The sequence below is a fragment of the Corvus brachyrhynchos genome, unplaced genomic scaffold, assembly GCF_000691975.1.
Source record: "Corvus brachyrhynchos isolate BGI_N302 unplaced genomic scaffold, ASM69197v1 scaffold249, whole genome shotgun sequence".
In the NCBI taxonomy this organism is placed as follows: domain Eukaryota; kingdom Metazoa; phylum Chordata; class Aves; order Passeriformes; family Corvidae; genus Corvus; species Corvus brachyrhynchos.
Genome location: NW_008240226.1, coordinates 80,989 through 102,042, shown reverse-complemented (window position 1 = coordinate 102,042; position 21,054 = coordinate 80,989). Strand labels below are relative to the sequence as shown.

General features: G+C 37.4%; 1 long non-coding RNA gene across 3 annotated transcripts in view; it reads left to right on the top strand.

The window, feature by feature from the left end:
• Nucleotides 1–13,383, top strand: part of LOC108449326 — a 37,187-nt gene extending 23,804 nt beyond the window's left edge. For all 3 annotated transcript variants that reach the window (XR_001865486.1, XR_001865484.1, XR_001865485.1), the window contains one exon: nucleotides 3,811–13,383. This is a non-coding gene — a long non-coding RNA (uncharacterized LOC108449326). The remainder of the gene's footprint in view (nucleotides 1–3,810) is intronic.
• The last annotated feature ends 7,671 nt before the right edge of the window (nucleotides 13,384–21,054 follow it).

Here is a 21,054-nt window from a genome sequence, read left to right as displayed (position 1 = left end):
CCACAGAAGTTTTAATTAGCAGGAAATTCATTTTCTGTACTTTTACTGTTTTCCGTTGCAGACTCAAGACCCTTTGAGAATTTGAATTACAAAACCTGGCAGAGTAAAATAAAACACTGCAAAAAGAATGAAATGATCTTCAAATATAGAAGAACAAATGCCAGTATGGAAGCTGAGGAGTCATAATCCTTCTCTCATAGAAAACAAACCTATTCTGGCTTAGAGAATTTCAGCTCAGGCCTGGTATTAGAAATGCAAGGCTTCATACTGATAAACAACCCTCTCCTTTTTTCCTTCAGTTCAAGGGCATGACAAAAACTGAACAGGTTCAGTTTCCTTAGCCAGGAATTCCTACAATGTACGTTAATATCTGCTGAGTCACGGCAGATATTATTTTCCCTTTAATTTCTTTTTGGAATAGAATCTCCTTCTTGGGAAACTAAAAACAAGGCACTGGACCTGAGATCTGATACCAAACCCCTTATGGCTGGCAGGGAGTTTGTTTCTGTAGGTGGACCTGGCTGCAACTGTCCCCAGAAGCATTCATTCTGTGCGGCCTAAATTGTTCTATAATGCAAAGTGACTCTTCACCTGGTAAAGTTGGAAAATAGGAAACAGATTAAAAATGAAAATTGATTAAGAGAGAATGAAAGACATCATCAAGATCGCTTATAAATTTATGTTTAAATTAGGTAAACGATCTGAAGATTGTCATATCCCAGCCAAGTTTGTCTTTCCCAGCACAATTGGCTTGCAGGCACCATTCAGACACATCCCAAAGAGAAGAAAATGCATTTTCTAGTAATATGAACATTGTGATCCAAGAAAGGAAAAAGAAATTACTGCCACCTCTGTTTCTCTTAGTGCATTGTTTTTAAGTTTTTGATACCATTTTACATTTTATATATGACCATATTCTTTCATGAAGGGGTCAGCACATAATTGTGGCCATATGTAACAGCTCCTTAGGTATAAAGAGTGTTTAATATTGCTTCATAAGCAGTTCTTTTGGCAAAATTAACAAAGATTCAGACAGGATTTAAGGACACTAAAAATCAGGTTCATGGCTGTGGGTGGAAAAAAGAAGGAAGTCTTAAGATATTTTTAACCTACCATGGTAACTTCAAGTTGTAATAAGCACAATACTGTCAATGTAGTCATGTTTGATTTGGAGCAAAGCAGATTAAAAGTCCTTTCCCTGGATATTGGTCAATGCAAATAATACCATCACATACAAGTTCATGTAGTATGAATTCTCAGGATATTTTTTTCTAGGCAATTCTAAGGAGGTTTGAAGTTTACATTTAATTTGAAGAAGGGGGTTTGTTTAAATCTTACTTGAATTAGTCAAAGGCCATCAAATTGATGTGGGCTAGAAACCTGTGAAAACCTTTCATTATCTATCCAGCATTTATGCCACATTTCACTGCCACAATTAAGAGTATGTCTTTCCTAAGGCTTTCCTTAGGAAATATATTAAAAATATATATTTCTAATATAAGGATGGATATGAAACAAGGTATAAAAAATATATAAAAAAATAGATTGGAAACCAATATTATGCCCACTTGTAATTTCAGAGGGTATTTACAGTCATATAAAGTTGGCACTCTCTGGTAGGAAGATGTATCCCCCAGTGCAATCAGAATTAAAACATACATTTACTTCTCTGTCTGCATGTTAATCTGGTTAATATAACAAACCAATTTGAGAGAGTAAATTAGATTTTCCTCTGACACCTATTACATGTATAGAATTAGTTTAAAAATATAATCATATTTACCAAGACTTTAAACTGGGAGAGATTTCTGCTTCATGGTCTAATGATGATGTCTGATCCAAAAATACCAGTCAACTTAAGTCCTTGTAGGGTCTGATGAGAGGTTGAATTGGGAAATTCCTGTATTAGCAAAGAGTTTGAATGTGAAGCCAGTGATGGAGCACTTCACTGACATATTTTGGAGTCCATTCAGGTGTCCAGCTCTACAGAAATGTCAGAAATGTCAGAGCCATTCCCCTTGAGGGTATTGCCCTATAGTGGACATAGTGGAAACTTCCTGAGCTAGGAATACAAGCTCAGTCTGAAAAGATTCTTTGTTCCTTCTCAATACAGGAAGGAACCTACAGACATTCAACAGTGCATTGTTAAAAATCACCTATATGTATCAGTCAAGTGTATAGGAAATCTAAGGAAGTAATTTATTTTGTATACATAGAAAAGAATGCTTCTTCATCCTTTTATTTTTTTTTGTTGTAACAGAGCTGGTGTTTCTGTCCAAAATAAATTCCTAGTTCTTAGGAATATCTCAAGAAACCTCTGATGGAAAAAGAACAAGACAGATTTCTGCTACTTTGAAACAGAAGCAAGTTTGCTAAAAAATAATGTACCAGTATGTCAGACTGAGCAGGCTGAGTATGCTTTTGGAGGCAATATTTCTAGCTTAGAAAGATATCATGTTAAAAACAACAACAAAAAAATTTACACATTTTTAAAAGCCATTAATACTTGTTTTATTCTCAGTCTTTCTCCTTTTTATTAGTTTGTTTTTCATTTGTTGTGGGGTTTTTATTAATTTTGAATGAGCATCTACATAAATGTTGCAGGTCAGTATGCAATTAAAACTAGGACTTTGCTTGTTACATCTCTAAAGACTGAGCAGCAGACTCCCTTTAAATGCATAAATGTGAGAGGGCCCTTTTCCTAGACGAGCAAAACTAGAGTCAGTTCATATAAGTAATGAATCCATTCTGGCAAAAAGTTAGACCATTCATTCTGGACCTCTCTTTCTAGTTCAAGTAATAAAGACAGGTCTGGAAATCCAATTATTGTCTCCTGTCTGAGATCTTTTAAAGAACTTAGGAAAGGTCTCAATGAGAGAGAGAAATCTAGAAAACATTTTAAAAGTGTTTTATTTAAAATATATTCTTCTAGCCTTATTGTATAGGGTTCAGAGTATAAGTGATCTGATTACCAACATATGTTATGACTGTTAAATCAATTACTGATTTTTTTTTTCTGGCTGCAGCACCACAGAAACAACATATAGGATTTCTGCATTCTGTTTGCAGCTCTGGTACTAACTTGGATCTCAGTTCAAAAGGAAATGGAAACATAGATATGTTTAATAAGAGGGAAAAAAAGGTTAAAAAAAAAGCTTTTAAGAGCAGGGAGAGAGAAGCATTATTAAGCAAATTTAGTTTTGGACATATCTATCTATCTATCTATCTATCTATATTTTGCTTTTAGTCATTCTGAAATGAGCATGAAGGTATGTGATGAGAACAGGTGTAGAAATGCAGGTAACATCCTCAAACATTACCTCATAACGTTGTCAAATAAGCTAGGCTATTTTACATTATTTATAGGTATTAAGTTACATGTTCTATGAGGTTATGAGTTGTTTTTCACATTATCCTAACAAAACCAAACCAAAACAAACCAAAACAAACCTCTTTCAGTTCAGAGAAATAAGAAACATTGAAAACATCAGAAGGTGTGTCCAGGAAAGGACGAATGGAGATTGATCTTACATGAGGCAATGCCATTTCAAGGCTGAGCTTGGTGAAAAAGCACCATGTAGATGCCAATGTGAGGCCCTAACTCTCACTAAACTTTAAGCTCCAGGTCTCTGTGTAACATTTTTATTTACTGACATTCTTGGGGGTGTGGGGTGGAAAGTTATTTTTTACTAACAATTCCTGCAAAAGAGGTTTCTTTCAAACTGCAATTAATTCTGGGATCTGCTTTTGACTCATACTGTGAGTAAAACTGGGAAATTCCAATATTTTGTAACTTTAATATCATTCCAGGGACCTGCAACCAGAAATTCCAGGAAAATTCCCTACTGGAAACTGCATTTGCAATGTTTGAGTGAACACCATGCGTGGTGAGCCAGCTGCACTCCATCTTTTGTTCCCTGACTGAGCCCACATGTGAGATTGAGCTTCCAGAACGGCTGCTTACAGGCAGAGATAACAGAGTCTCTTTCTCCTAATGTGTCCACCTACCCCTCAGTTCCACACCAGGGAGAGAGGCTGAACCTTACTGCTGAGCTGCTTCTGAGCTGCTGCAGATGAAAACTGAAGGCGAACCCAAGCTGGCACTGGTTTGCAATGTAACCTACTTGCATTGGTGAGACACAGATTTCCAGATCCCTCTTTGAAGCAAAGATATTAAGAGATGTGGTCAGGTTTTTATGGCTCTGCAGCACATAAACACAGCCTGGCCAGATCTGCTTCAGATCTCTGGGCCATGAAAACCCAAACCCCTTGGGAAAACATCAGGGATAGCTGTTGCTGCTGCAAATCTGCCTGTCTGGCAAGCCCTGTAAGAACTCAATTAACTCTACCTACTTGATTAAAGTTCAGTAAAGTGTGTATAGTTTCATTATAAAGAAGTTAGGGAAATTGATTCATTTGGGTGAGAAAATATCAACCCATCTCAGATGAAAGTTAAGTACCTAAATCCTGTTTGCGCCTCTCTCCAAAATACTGGATTAAAAAAAAAAAAAAAAAGAAAAGGGGTCTCTCAGAACCTTTCCCTCAGCTTCTTTCAGTTTTCCCTGAAACACCTTTTCAGAAGCATAAGCAGTGAGCTGTAAAGCAGATGAGTTCATTATTGGCTTAGTTTTTTAAGAATGACTGTATCACTCAGTAGTTATGACACTAGTTTTCCAGACTTCTGTCTAACCCAGGTTTCCTTCTTATTGAAATGACGGCACTTTAGGACCAACAATTTTTTCTTCCTCTGTGTTTGGAGTTATAAGTGGGATTTTTACATAATAATAATCTGATATATGCTGTTGTGTTTGGGTTTGTTTTGTTCCCCAAACAAGAAGCATACAGCAGCACAGAGCTTCTGGAATATTAATTATATGTAGCTTATTTCAAGATTCCAAGATATGGTTGTAACCATCCTTAGATTAAATCCATCCCACAACTGGAATATAGTCTGCTGAGGGGCAAAAGGTTAAAGAGATAATTATTTATTCTACACTGTCTTAAACTAACTTTGGAGGTGCGTTTCATCTAGATTTTTAATTCATATTTCCCTTAAGCGATGTTTATTTTCTTAATGACTTTGTGTTAGCAAAATTTTCTGACAGTGAAGCTGGGGGGAATTATGAAGAAAGGGGAGAATAGCTTATTATACATGAGGAATGATTGTGAGGTTAGAAAAATAATAGAGAAATGGAAAATAATATGAATTTAAACTCAGAGAGAAAGATACTAATAAGCATTTCTGCTCTAGCAGAAACTGTAAGAATTAGGCGTAGTAGGATTTGCAATGCAGAAAAGATTGGAACACATTAGTGGCACTGAGGACTAGCAGTTTCCAACTAGATTTAGTATTTCAAGTAGTGATGGAGAAGTATCAATGCAGGTAGAAATCTCATTTGGAATACTGTAGGCAATGTTCCAGGAAAACAATTCTAAAGCACAGCTATCAGGTAAGGGAGGTGTCAATGGTGCAGGAAGTCTCTTCTAGGTATGCATTTCTATGCCTCTTGGCAAACTTCATGGTATAAATTCATTATTTAATATTCACTAAAAGCCTGACCAGAAAAAGCAGGAAAAAAATACATTTGGCCTTCCAGTTGAGCTAGGAGCAGAGAATACTTATATTAAAATAGCTCCTTATTTTCCTTATGCATCAGCTTCCCCATTTGAGAAACAATGATGTTACTTACCCCATTCTATAAACATAATTAAACTAATTAAATACTCATCAGCCTGAATGATTAATGAAGCACTTTGCTCTGTCTCTGTCCAGTACCACAACTTATGACTCTACCTGCTACTACAACTAAAGAAAACAAAACCATGTAGCTTTAATGCAGACACTAGCAGCCCATAAACTTGCTGTTGTCTCTTTTTATGAGCCCTTGAATTTCTTCAGATGCCCAGTGCACTGTTTTTTTCAGAACCAATGTGGACTGGGAAGATTCCCGGGTTCCCAAAACAGTCAGGAGATTAAATGTCTCTTCAGCAAAACTGGAAAGGGCAGAGTACATAGAACAGTTTCCTGGAATTCCCTGTCTATACACAAAATATGAGTCCAGTACAAAACAACAGAAATATCTGAAGCCTTTCCTGTTGAATAAATGTTACCCTACAAAGGATGCAAGATTATAAGAGAGAGAAAAAACCCAAAACAACAACCAGGAACGTGATTCTACTCTCTATTCGTTACAGCACTGGAAAGAGAAAACAGAGTTGGAAAATCCTAGTTTGGTGTTTGTAGTTTCCACTAAACTCTAAAAAGAAATATGCAAATAAGGATTCAGTATTCCCTTGCCCACACTAAGCAAGATTAGCTAGACTTTGGGAGCCAATTCTTTCTTCCTGTCATCCAGTGAAAATGGGATTTGCTACTGAACACAAACATCACTTTACCAGGTTGCTTAGAGAACATCTCTTTCCTCATAGCCTCTCAGAGGAGTAGGTGTAATTAGGCCACCATCAGGTTGAAAAGATAATTAAACCTAGATTTTCTGTTTCCTAAATACTCAAACCACTAAGCCAGCAGTGGAGGCTGTTCCCTATGGGGCAGGCAAGGCAGGCACATCCTTTATGGGCGATTCACATGGTAGAAGAACACCTCCTGATGTAGCAGGGAAGGATCTAATATATGGAGACATAGAACCTGAAAGCTGAATGACGCAGTGATTTCCTTCAGTCCTCAGCTAGAAGAATGGTAAAATAATCTCATGAATGAATGGTCAATTCATGAGTCATACATAGGTCTTTATTTTGCAATTTTCCAGACATCCTTTTGGAAATTTTCCAGTCATTGGAGAATCTTTTTATCCTCAAATACCACAAAAGATTAAGGTGATTGAGAAATCCTCTCTGCAAAGGGAGAAGTTATTTTTTGGAAAAGCCTTCAGATGTCAGCTTTAATAAGTACATGATGTCTAATCTCCATGATCACATTGTGATGTAACTTAAAATGACCTGGTAATCAAAAAAATCACTATTTTTAGAAGATTCGTAACAGAATTGAGTATTGAAGCACCTTCTTTAAATGTTCTGTCCTCTGGTGGTCCTTACAACTCAGTGTCGTGGTTTAATCTCAGCCAGCCACCAAGTCCCACACAGCCCCTTGCTCACTCTCCCACCAATGGGACTGGGGAGAGAACTGGAAGGGTAAAAGCAAGACAACTCATGGTTTAAGATATAGAGACAGTTAAACAGGGAAAGCAAAAGTCGTGGACACAAACAGAGCAAAACTAGGAATTAATTCACTGCTTCCCACAAGCAGGTGTTCAGCAGTCTCCAGGAGAGCAGGGCCCCATCCCATGTGACAGTGACTTCGGAAGATGAATGTCATCACTCCAAATCTCCCCTACCTTCCTCTTCCCCAGCTTTATATACTGAACAAGATGCCATTTGGTCTGGAATATCCTTTTGGTAAGTTTGGATCACCTGTCCTGGCTGTGTCCCCTCCCAACCTCCCATGCACACCCAACTTCCTTGCCAGCATGGAAGTATGAAAAGCAGAAAGGCCTTGGCTCTGTGCAAGCCCTGCTCAGCAATAACAAAAACATCTCTATGTTATCAGCCTGTGTTCAGCACAAATCCAAAACACAGCCCCTGTGAAGAAATTCAACTCTACCCTAGCCAAAACCAGCACACATGGAGCTAAGTGCAAAGGCTCCCATGCATGATACATGAGAAGAGCTGCTAATAAAATTTGGATTCTCAACAGTGCATGTTCTGGGAAATAAACTGCCATAGATAGCTAGGAGGTAAATCCACAGAGTCACAGAAGATTTCTTCTCTGCCTGTACATAGATTGTCATATAGGTGTGCTTATAGCTGAAAATAAAGTCTTCTTAGGGCCTAGAATCTCTGTGGTTAACTGCACATACATTTAAATGATAGATGGAAGAGCAGTTGCCTCTACTTTCTACTCATTACTTTAGTGATTACTGCTACCATACACTACATGGAGATCAAGGCTCACCACGCTCTCAGCCTCACTGGGTTCTGATCTATGCCTCCTGCTACATAGCTTTACACAGTAGGCAAGGTGCTTTTTTGGCAAGGGCATGGTTTTTTTCACAAAGGTGCTTTTGAGGGTTGGGTTCAAATCTGTACACTGGACTAAAAGGCCTCTAGGTATTTTGAAAAATATGGGGGGGACACCCATATTTTGTCCGCTCACTCTTTGAGTCCAAACCAGCAAGATCCAGAGCACCACAGTCAGTCATAGGTCAAAGTCAGGTCTGAAGGACTTCACTGAGTGTGTAGGGTAACAGAAGTAGTTCATCAAAGTAAACCTTCTATTTACTGGTGAGGCAGATGGCCCTTTGGGCACTCTTTTCATGAGCAGACCTTCAGTAGGAAGCCTCACTCTCCTGAATTACATAGAGCTGATGCATTTTAATATTATCCTAATTTGGAGAAATAATGTGATTCCAATTAATTGAAATTTGCCAGCTGGTTGGATATGAGCCCACTTCACTGCATGTTTGTGTTATGTTCTGTTTGTAAATGTGCACTGGGACACATCCTGTTCTCATTTCACAGTTGTAAATAAATCAATTCTATTGTTTTAGTAGTGCTCCTCACCTAGCCTTTCAAGGGTCAGGTTTTAAATGGCATCATGTAGCATTGCTTTTCTGAGTTCTTATACATCTGCTGAATCATGAAGCTGAGAACTTATTCTAAGATAGTGTTCTTGCCTTCAGCCCCCAGGGCTCCAAACAGCTCTTTCTTCCATTTCTTCTTGATTTTACATGCCAGTCTTTTAATCAAGATGTTATGTTGTACCGCATCATACACTCAAATTTCTATGAGGCATTTTACATCAACACTATCAACACTATTACTCTTAGCAACAGTGTGCATTCTCAATTAAAAAAATAAAAAGCCATCTAATCCTTTCTGCCATAAACAGTGTTGAATGATTTCAATTAATGGATAAAAATATAATCACCCATAGTTCTCTATTAATTTATCAAAGTCAAGCTAACACATCTTTTATGACATGGATCATTCTAATGAATCCTTTTTAAGGAACTGGAGATCTACAGAAAACTTCAGAATTTTATTTACCACAGGCCATGATGTGGCAATGATTATGTTATATCCCACTCCCATCAAGGTGGAACTATAACTACTTCCTTTTTCCAGTTTTATAAATCCCCTCTATTAGTCCAGGCTTAAGCAAAATTAACACAACTACTGAAGTTCCCTTGAGACAAGTCTTGGGTTGGCCACAAGTCATTAAGACCTAGATGGTTATTTTTAGTAGCTGCTGCTTACCAGTCTCCTCAGTTAATTTGGAAATAGAAAGTATATAGTCTTCTTTGGAGATGCTGTACTAACACACTTTTCCATACCTGCAGACGCATTTATTTTTCAGCTGGTGGGAATATCAGGAGAATTTAGTGGGCTGGAATATAAGGATTCTGAAGCATAACTTAGATGATGGTAAAGTAAACTTATAATCAAAAGGACAAAATGTATGATTCTAAAATCCCGTTAACAGAGCATCATGTAGGAAAGCCTAAACTAGAGCCAAAAAAGTCAGCTACACAAATAAACAGATACATCATATGAGCACAGCACTCCCAGTACAGGAATGGTTTCCATCTCAAGCAAAGTGCTAAGTTGACCCAAGTCTATTTTGCCCAGAATTTTAGATAGTAACTTAGCATAATGCTTCGAAATGCTGTGTTGGTTAAGTTGGTTGCAGATAAGCTGTCACCTGACCACGCAGTGCTGCCACGTACCAGGGGGGCCTGTGGACTGCCTCACAATGGTGCCGTCAAACTGAGGATCCAGACAAACCACGAGGAGGAAGAAGATCAGGCCGGATTTAAGTTGAGCTTGGCCAGATGAAAGAACTCTAGCTATTTGAGAGGACTGATACCTCCTGAAGGCAGAATGCAGCACTGCAAAAATACACACACTGACATTCAAAAAGTAGCATGATCATGCTAGCACAACTTCACATGCAAATCAGTTAGACCTTGCTTAATCCCCACAGTGATTCCTCTGCAGTGAAATTTTCCATTCTGCTTTCATTTTTTGTAGCTGTTTCAGCAGTGAATAAATGTCAGATGTCACTTGGTGATTCTTATACTTTATTCCCTTTGCTTTCTCTCTCTGATATACCAGAGATGAGTGATGAGTGACTACAGAAAAGGGAATGTGTTGCTGGAAGGCTTTGGGGTTTTTTTTTTCCTTTTTTCCTTCTGGATGTTGTAATCTGCTATACATTAAAATGAACAAGTTCACATCTGCAAAGTGAGGCATGAATGTTTATTTTATACACTGAATACTTGACAGATTCTTAAACTTATTAATTTCCAAAATATTATATAGTTTATTATATTGCTTATTTTCCTTGCATAGTGTCCTTACAAGTTAGAACCTGATTTAATAACCTTGAGAACCAAAATGGTATTACTTAGCAGCTGTAAACATTGTTCTATGGGCAGATTTACCTAAAATAACTCATAATATTGCCCTAAGCTATTAATGCACTTGGTCCTGCATGAAAAAAATTCACTCAGTATAAGATAAAGAACTACAAATCAAAGCTAACAACCTTGGAAAAAGAAATGGAACAGGTTTGCAAAAAGCATTTAGAGTTTTCCACTGTCTCAACATGTAGCAGCTATTCTTAATACCATAATATTCATATAGGAATTAACTGATACAACAAATCTGACTTCCATCTGATAACTGCATTAGCAGTTTTGAATTAGTCTGTGTAATGAATAACATTCTTCTCATCTATTCAATTAGCATTAATTTCTTTGAGTTACCTTAGAGCCATATATTACTCGTAACTAAAACTGTAGATGTTAAAAGTACATTTAAAATAACTTGGTATTTGTGAGTACAAGGATATTTGATGGCCAATAGTTTGTGGGGTGACAGGGCATGGTGACTGAATGATCACCTTTCAGTGGCTAGAGTAGTCCCAGTTTGATTGAATTATCCTCACAAACAGCTTTTCTGGAAATTGCTGGAAGAATAAATATGGTCCATGACTATAAATTTGGTAGAAGAGATTGACAATGCCCTTAAAATAATAACTAGACTCCACTACAAAACCAGCACTGATTTATCTTTCAATAAGCAGAATTCTGCTGCATTACAACAGAATAAAAAAGGACAGTCTATTGGCAATTATCTGCTGTCTTTGCCAAAGTAAAATTCCTTCTGCTTTCATAAGATACACAACAGGCACAAGCAAGCTATTACTATAATCACTTGTTAAAACTTACTGTACACAAAACTTTTCTGCTTGAAATATACAGCCATAACAACTAATTTTATGTGACAAAATATTTTTGTAGGTAACAATAAGTACACAAGCAATTAACAATAAAATGGGTAGAAACAAATAGAAATGCCAGAGTTTTGAAAACTGAGGAGGGGAATACAAACTGGACAACCAAAAAGATAATAACTCAGCTTCTGTAGCTTTACCCCCTCTCAGTGATCATTCTGTTTTAGTTTGACTTAGCTGTTCATGACCAGGTGTGGCACTGAAAATAGAGCTCTCATTATTTTCTGCATCAAAAAAAGATCAAAACGGATTTTGATCAGGCTGTAAACAGGACAGCTGAATTGAATGCAGGGAATCCACTATTGAACTATCTTTCTCATTAATTTCCAATTACATGAAGGACTGAGCACTCTTTCTTAGCTTTGTTTTTCATTTTTTAATGAATATAATGGAATTAACATTACTCAGTTCAGTGGTTCACAGGATTGAGCAGAAATGTGTTGAGCTACAAAGGATCAAGTCATATTTGCTTTATTCAGGCTTACTCTTTCTATGTGTGTGATAGGACTCCTTGTGCAGAAGAGTTTTTAGGCTCTCATCCAATAGTGTAGTGGGCAGGACTAGGAATCTGGTCCTACAAATCCATTTTGATCAGGAGCCCTTGTGTAAATTAAGAACTATCATCTCAAAACTGGTTTACATTTTCAAAATATGTTCTTGTACTAACATTCATATTTTGCATTGATTAAGAGCTGCTTCAGGTCCACCCCTATTCACACCATTCATTCTGGGCATTGCTGATAAGCATTTGGAGGGGAGACATGATCCTGTGAGGTACTGAGTTCCATCCAAAAAGATGCTGACAACCTCAGCATCTTCAGTTCCTCCAACTCCTGTTAAATGTTAAATTTTGGGCTATTGACAGTAACCAGCATGCTGAAGGAGCACTAGGGAATGACAGTATCACTCTTTATGTCCACTCTAAATACCTAGCTAGACATAGATTATAGTCTAAGGAGAAAAGAGTATTTTTTTATAAATTTGAACATTAATGGAGTGCTATTCTTTTCAAAATGGATTGTGACAGGGCATAACATACAACAGTATTAGAAACATGATATGAAATAAGTAGTTCAAAGACCTACTGTCAACCTAAACATATTTTATGGGATGATCTGTGATCCACATGGCTGTGAAGCTGAAGTTCTTATTTTTTTATGATGCTGTGGGAATGAGAGACTGATGCTACTGTTTGATCAATAAAGAAAAATGTTGGCAATACTCTGGAATATTGTGCATTCTTAACTGGATGACATGAACTCCAGTGGTTAGTTGTGGGATAGCTTTGAAAAATTACTGCAAAAAGCCTTAAAATTATTTTCCTTTGTAGTGTATTTCCATTCAGTGAATTGGCAAGAAAATAACACTGAGAATTTATTGATACGAATAATGCATCATTTGTATATTCTTCTTGTCCAGCTGGCAGTCCAGTTGCTGCAGCATTACCTGAATTTCCAGATACAAAAACTAATGTATGATTTAAAATAATAATACTAAAGTAGGCTTTACTCTATGTTCTTTTCCAGTGTATCTAAGTAAAAATTTAACTGTGCTTCAGTATCTGAGATTATTCTAATATTTTATAATATGCAGAAAGTCTACCTATATTTATGTAGGAAGGGGTAGAAAAAAACCTGGTAGAATTAAGCTGCTCAGTCCTTAGCAATAACAATCTATCTTATGGGAAAAAAATCCTGTAGAATCTGTATCTGCTTTTAAAACATATTAATGAACGGAGGAGTTAAATTAGATCTTCTTTAAAGTTCTGAAAATATAAGGACTGTTCTTTTTACTAAAGTGACCTGATATTTTAAAACACTTTTACTGTTTCTGACCTTGGAAAAATACATGGGATGAAAGCCTCCATGTTCCATTTTGAACTTTATTTCTGCCAAAATAACTTAGATAGTTCTGTGAATGAAGCAACTGATGAGAAACTCAGTGTTTATAATTTTGTGTGTCTCCCATGTTAAAGCTTTTAAAAAAATTTCTGATGAGTTCATGTTTTAGGAAGTGATATCAACTACTTTGAACATGTGCCTGATGCCTTTTTTTTTTTTTTTTTTTTTTTTACATAAATTAATCAATTGTAAGAAACTTGGAAAATTAAACTTTGCATCTGATCTGTACATTCTTAAATATTACAGATCAGTTCCTTGGAAGCTCTTCATCTCTTCTCTGGAAAAGCTCCAGATGGCCTAAATAGAACTCTGGTGTGCTTCTGTAGATGATGCCAAAGCCTAGACTCAGGTGAATTGTTAGAACACGTTCTCTCTGGTTGACTGTGTGCAATGTGGAAAAGGAAAGCTGTTCAGAGGCAGATACTCCACCAATAAGGAGATGTATGTACTGTAAGTTAAAATAAGAGAGATCTGGGAAAAGTGTCATAACAGTTGGGACAGACAAAATAGCATGTATGTTTACACTGGAGGTTAGTTTTGATAAGAAAGACACCTTTTGAGACTTTTACCAGTGATTATCATCTCACAGCTGTCTTGCAGAATAAGAACTTTCTTATGGAAGCATACTGAAAGATCTTCTCCAATATATGCATGGTGTGGGTGCTCGGTCTGCAGCACCAACTGATTCACTCCACTAGCCTATGTTGAACAAATCAATGCAATGAAGGCCTGAGTAATGGTGTGGAAAAGTCATTCTGTGAGATGAACATGCGGAAAAAAGGGTTTGCTGTGGTAAGCAAATCTGGCCTGGAGATTGACAAGAAATAAAACAGGGCAAACTCCAAAGAGGAAATCTCAGTGGTAGGGAGTATCAGTGGACCAGTTACGAAGGCAAGGAGGTGGATTAGGAAAGATAGTACTTAAATCAAGTATGGAGAGGTAGGATTAGGAGGACAATACTTTAATTAAATAATGAGCACAGTAGAAGTAGTAACTAATCAATTGAGAAGGATGAAAAGGAGGAGGTGAAAGAGAAGAAGACTAGGGAAGAGACAGGAAAGGGACAAATGAGAGGAAATGTAAACTGCCGAGTCAGGGTTAGGGAGGACAGATATGTAGTAGAAATTTTGCTCCAGTGCCTCATCATTCCTGGGTGGTTGTTCCTGCTCTTCAGTTCACTATTACTCTACTCCTGTTAGATTCCTGATGTTCTCTAACCTATGGACTTGTTTGCCATATCTTCTTAGATGGATCTCATTAACCAATTAAACTGTAATCTGAGTTTAGCCTTTAAACAATGCTGTTTGGAAGCTGATGTCAATACAACTCCTGTTCTCTTCTGCTGAATTTGTACTTAAATGAAGGCTCATAGCTATGTAATTGTCTCAGCATTACTCCTGCTCTGTGTGAACTAAAACACCAGAAGACTAAAGCTGAAGTGCAACAGCTATACAAAAAAATCTGGTTCAATTAAACATGTTCAACAACCAAAATTCTTAGTATCAATACTATTCTAAATAACATAAACATAAAATGCTTACAACATAAAGTAAATCAAGACATGGTATTTTTCTACTTCAAACTCAATAGATATAAATATTCCATTCAAATAAATGTGACAGATCTTAGTATCACTATTTGAAAGACAATCTGCATTCAGGCTGTTATGTTCTAGATAAATTGCAAATATTGGTAGCAAAACTATGCTGCTGTGCCATAAATACTCTCAGCTGAGTTTCATTTCTCTGAAGAGCAGTTTCAAAGCCATTAAATATTTGTATATAAATAGCTTAGAATTATTTCAGTATGAAAAAAAAGCTTGTAATGTTGTAAGTGGGTTTTATCAGTGTTTGAAATAATGTTTATATCTATATGTGTTTTGGATATAGTTTACCCCTAATTTTACTGAATGTGGGTATAGAGCTTGCAACTTTGTATCTACATGATGCATATTACTTTTTCAAACAGCAGGGGTGAGTAATGCTTAGAAATACTAACCAAAATTTGTATTCTGATTGCATATTTGTATTTTGCAATGCTCAGTGAAAGGAAGACAGGCAGGAAGACCAAGTTATCCAGAATTCCATAGTTCTTTAGAGCTAACACAGAGATGTGCCATCTTCAGTTGTGATCATAACAGGATTTCATGCATGTTGATCGAACCAAAGATGTTAGTGATCAATAAGGGATGTCATCTAATTAAAAAGGAGCCAGAAAGCTTACTTCTGACATGAATAACCAAAGTCATCACACACATAGACTTAAATAGGTAAACATTCACGAGTACCTGAGCAAGCGTCTCGTCTCGGCACTTCCTCAAGTCCTTATGCACTTGCTCAAGTGTGTGCCTAAGAGCGCAAGGCATTTGCATACTGAGGTGCATCTGAACGGGGGTGTAAAATGACAGGAGATTCTACTCTGAAAGCATGCAGAAGAAAGTGAATGCTTTGAGAGAGAGACCTTTGCACCCAGAACACTCCTACATATCCCATGGGGAAACACTGACTGTCAGACTGGCAAATGCTGCCCTTCCAGGCCTGGGTGTAGTCCATGTTGAAGTCTGGCAAACACGTTACGAGGCATAAGTGATCTCAACACCCCACATTTTACATGCTGACTTTGGAAGCCCATCAAGACCCAAATGAGCTAGCAGGTGCCAGAAGTGGATAGTGTTCTTTTACACAGTTTGGGAGACCTCTAGTGGGCCTCCTTCCTTGTCTCCTGGTGTAGCTCCCACAGCCTATGTAAAGCAAAGTTGCATTGTAACTTGGACTCTGTATGTGTATGTAACTGATTAAATCATTAGAATTCTTGTATGTGACTGCTCTAAAACAATGCTTATAAGTGGAAATAACACAAAAGTACAGAAAGGACTTTGATCTCAAATGTTTGAGTCATTTTGAAAAATGATTAAGCTATGCACCATCGAGCAGAACAACACTGATATGCTTAGAAGTCTGTTTTCAAATGCTTTTTTTAAGGTGTATTTTTAAGATCCAAGTCTCAGTTTAGGATTTGCAAAATAGAAATGGCACCTTTTATTTAGAGGTGCAATTCAAGTGACCAAAGTGTTTGGAGTTCCTTCTCCTCTGTTCGTGTCTGAGCAGTCTACATCATACAAGCATCAACATAATTGAAGCCTCTTTGGACTTCACATTTTTCTTAATTTTCAAATGTAGCATGGAAATGGGACAGCAAGTCTTCATTTCATGTACAAATTCAGTAGGAATGGACAATAAGACTGAAACACTAGAATTTATTGTTACCTTACTTACGGGAGTACTTTCTAACACAGGAATGATATTGTATTCAATTCCATACACAGCCTTTTCACCTCACATGAGTAAGCTTACAAGAGTCATGTTTATTTGTACAAATGCCTCTTTTCTAATTGCTCGGTGATCATGAGAGCAGAACATTTTATTCTTGCTCTTCTACAAGGAAATCAGTGTTGGTAATGCAATTTCCACTTTCATATTTATCACTCATCCGTTAAAAAATTAATAGAATATTTAATAGCTATTTTAATAATTAAAAATAATTCCATAATGTGAACATAAGCATTTAAAGCTCAGTCCTTTTATACCAGCAACTAATTCATGTGTAACTACATGGAAATCAGGAGCACTTTGCACAAAAGTGGACACTTGCCTGTGTGGCTAGATGAGCAGATATTTATTAGTTCTAAATTATATTCTAACTTTTGCAAAATACTGTTTTGCCTTTAGTAGCCTCTTAAAAGGATTATACAGGTACATTTGGAATATATGGGAATATAAAAGTACATATGTATTAATTCCTTTTTCCCCCTATTCTTATCAAGAAGTGAAAAAAACTTTGGAAAGAAAAGGGAATCAATCAATCTGCTTTTCCGAACAGTGGGTCATAGTCTTGCAAAGGTACATAAATGTCTAGCTGTAACTTTTTGAGACAGGAACTTGATAGAAGTAACTGCATTTCCAGAGGTACATGCCTCCAGAAGCATTTTCCTTTGTTTGTACATCATGCCAAAAAACGGGTTTATATCTCAGCATTTTGCTATTTTACCCCCAAACACTGTATTCCTCACCCTCTTCCTTCTCAGGAGAGAAATGCTTATGTCATTGCAAACCTTTTGGAGGGGAAAAAAGTCTTTCTGAAAGAGCATATAGGAAAAGGAAATAGTACACTTCCTCACAGATATTGCTTGGGGTATTTAGAGCTCCCTGAAATCCATCCATATCTCTTGGCATCAGCTCAAACCATGAAGGGCAGTCTGTGAACATCTATGCACCTTGCCAGTTCCAGCCCACTTCCAAAAGTAATGGGGAACCTTTCTTGTCACGAAGTGGTGAAGGGACAAGGTGTGGAGCACATGTTGCTGTCCACCTCTGTTGGCTCTGTGACCATATTATTTTGACTTTGGTGTGGGGAATTCTATTTGCTGATGTAAGTGAAGGTTTTGAAGATTGTGTGATGAATGTATATGGTACATATATATATGTAAATATACATTATCTATGTGTAATGGTAACTCTTTCAATTAATAATAATCACAGAGAAAGCCTTTTCATTTCAAGGATATTTATAGTTCAGGAGTACAAAGGCTATACAGCATCACAGTAAGTCTCTGATATCCTAACAGACTAAATTTCTGTTGCCTTCTCTTGTGTCTCAGTACAATAAATTCCTGTGGGAAAATCCCAATAGTTCAAATTTTATTCAAGCAAAAGAAATACTCCTTCAAAAATAGCTCTAAATGAGGATGATAAAAAACAGTCATAAAACAATCTGAAAATATGTCAGATCAGTGTGGCTATTCTACAGAGCAAAGTCTGCATCTCAGACTATTTGAATATCCCAATTTACAGAGAAACATCTGTTGCAATATTTAAGTTGAAAAATACTTGATATGCACTTTATAGACTACATTACAAAACCTTTGGGAAAAAAACAGTCTGAAAGACTACAGAGTGTAAACTAAATAACTGTGAGATGAGTTATGGTGAGGTGACTGATAAAAAAGACAAAAACTGAAGTGTAATTCTAATAATGGAGAAAACTTAGGAACATAAAATTCTATGTAGTTAAAAATATGTATTATATATGTAGGAAAGAATGATATCCAGAGAAATTTGTACTGGGCCCTGAGTCACCAGAACTCTTACCTGCATTGGCATCGTGGTCCCCAGTGAAATTCAGTATAGGCAGTGCACTGTGCACTGGAAGGAATTATCTGAACTACATACACATTAGTTTGTCATAATTATCTATCCATTTACTTTTGTAAGGCCAATACTTCCGTGGGTTATTACATGAGTAGATCATATAAAAGTTAAAGGCATGGACAAGAGATACTATATACAATGAAACATTCTATCTTCATTCACTGTATAATGTTAGATTAGGCCTTCACATGGAGTGTCATGTTCGGTTTGTCTCACCCCAAATAAAACTCAGCAAAAACAGATGGCACTGGAGAAGCCTTAGAAGTATAGAGGTGGTTATGTGCAAGCCATAGTAAAAATGCCTAGCTGGGAAAGGACGAGATACGGCTGTAACACAGAAGATGGACAGGGTAAAGAAGGCAAATACAAATGATTTATTTTCATAACCCAAGCACATACATACACTTGAGGAAACTGGAGAGCAGTAATATTAAAAATAAATATAGATAGCTGGTGATAAATGCTTAGCATGAATTTCAGAGAAGATTGGACATTTTTAAGGACAGAGATTACCGCACATGATATTTTGTGTGGCATTTGCAGCAAAAGCATTTTTGTAAAGAAGCAAAGCCTTAATGATCAAAATTATACCCTGATCCTTAATTACAGGAGGTTTAGAATGGAAGCTTCCTCCCTAGGCAGTGTTATTCCATATGCAGCCACTATGCGGGTTCTTGCATTTTCCTTTGGAAAGTCTGAGCCCGGACCATAGAATCATAATCATTTAGGTTGGAAAAGACCACAATGACCAAGTACAACCACAAACCCAGCACTGCCAAGTACACCACTAAACCATGTTCTCACGTGACATACTTACATATCTTTTAAATACCTCCAGGAATCATGACCACCACTTCCTCAGGCAGCTTGTTCCAATGCTTCACAACCCTTCCTATGAAGAGGTTTTCCCTAACATCCAATCCAAACCTCCCCTGACCTAACTTGATGCTGTTTCATCTTGTCCTGTCACTTGTTACTTGGGAGAAGAGACCAACCCCTACCTTGCTACAGCCTCCTTTCAGGCAGCTGAAGAGAGCAATAGGGTCTCTCCCCCGAGCCTCCTTTTCTCCAAGCTAAACAACCCTAGATCTCTCAGCCTCTCCTCATAAGACTTGTGCTCCAGACCCTTCACCAGCCCCCTTGCCCTTCTCTGGGCATGCTTCAGCACCTCCACATGAAACCCTGGTCTGATGCAGCCTAGATGTTTCAATGAATGGTCTATTTTTCATGTACACAGTGTAAGACATTAGGTCCAATGTTTTTCAGAGTAAACTTGTCATCAGTATTCCAAAATACAAAGAATCCCACTAAATCCTCAGGCAATGAAGGTTAAGCTACAGTGTAATACTTCATTTATTTGATTAAAAAAACACTGCTTGTAATCATCAGGGTAGGAGACCTGGAACGCTGTACATGTTATTTTTATTTCCATTTAAAAATAACAACAGTGAAGCCAAAAAAATTGTAAGGATAACAATAATAAAAGTAACTACATAGTCTGCTTTGTGCAGTACATTTCTGTCTTCATGCTCTGTAAGTGAAGGGTTGCTATTTACGGTATGCTCCAAGTCTGCTTTTCAGAAGACAGCCCAACTTGGCTGGACAGCTTTCAGTTGCTACTGGAAATATGTCACTTACTAGGAACAGAGGGGTTGTTTATCACTGTCTCAAGGGTTACTTTGGCTGAGGCGAAGAAACAGCTCAGTTATATAATGGAAAGAGCTGGGTCAAAGGATAAGAAATTTATGTAGTGTGTGCTCAAGACTCTGGCAATGCAGACTCAGTTTCTCTCTCGTGTTTCTTGCACATATCATGGCTATATAGGCCCCCCAAAATATATATGGCCGTATAGGTCCCCCATCCATCCCCAAAACCACCTTAAGAACTATGAGGGCTGAAGGAAAAAATTTAGGAAACCCTTCCAAAACCTCTCAGTCAAGACAAAGATTTGTCCTAATTGCTTCTTTTGCCCTCCTAGTATCCAGTTAGCGTTCAGTCTTGTTACCCAGATCCACCACACAGCCACAGTTAAGTCCTCTATCAAACTAGAAATGCCATCTCTAGCAAAGATCTATAAGGGTGCTGAACATCATCAGTCCTCTTAATCCTCATCAGCATTAATAGGGGAATACTCCTTGACGTAATCTCAGTTCTGCTTTCTGGTGAAACAGCAAAAAGGAACCCGATCCTGTCTGCTTTATAGATGGATACCACCTCACCAAGTACCACACGGCATTGCAACAAGCCAGGGACAGTCACAAAGAGTTGAACCTGTGTTTCCATCTGCTTATGTAACTGTTAGATGTCTCAGTTCAGGGTAACCAAAACAACTTCTAGAACAAAAAAACACAAAACAAACAAACCCAAACAAACAAAGAAAAAAAAAGAGACTATTTAAAACCTCCTCTGTTTTAGTCCCCACTACCAAGGACATCGTTTAGATGAAATGTTTAACCAAGCATCAAGTTTTCAAGCACAAACCCAATTACCATAATAACAACCCAGTAAATAAATACTGGTAAGTCAGCACCTCGCCCTAATTACCGAACACACAAACTGACTCCGGACCACGATGACCTCGGTTCCCCCTTGGGGGTAGGGAGACGGCGGATAGAGCCCCCTCCGAGAAGCA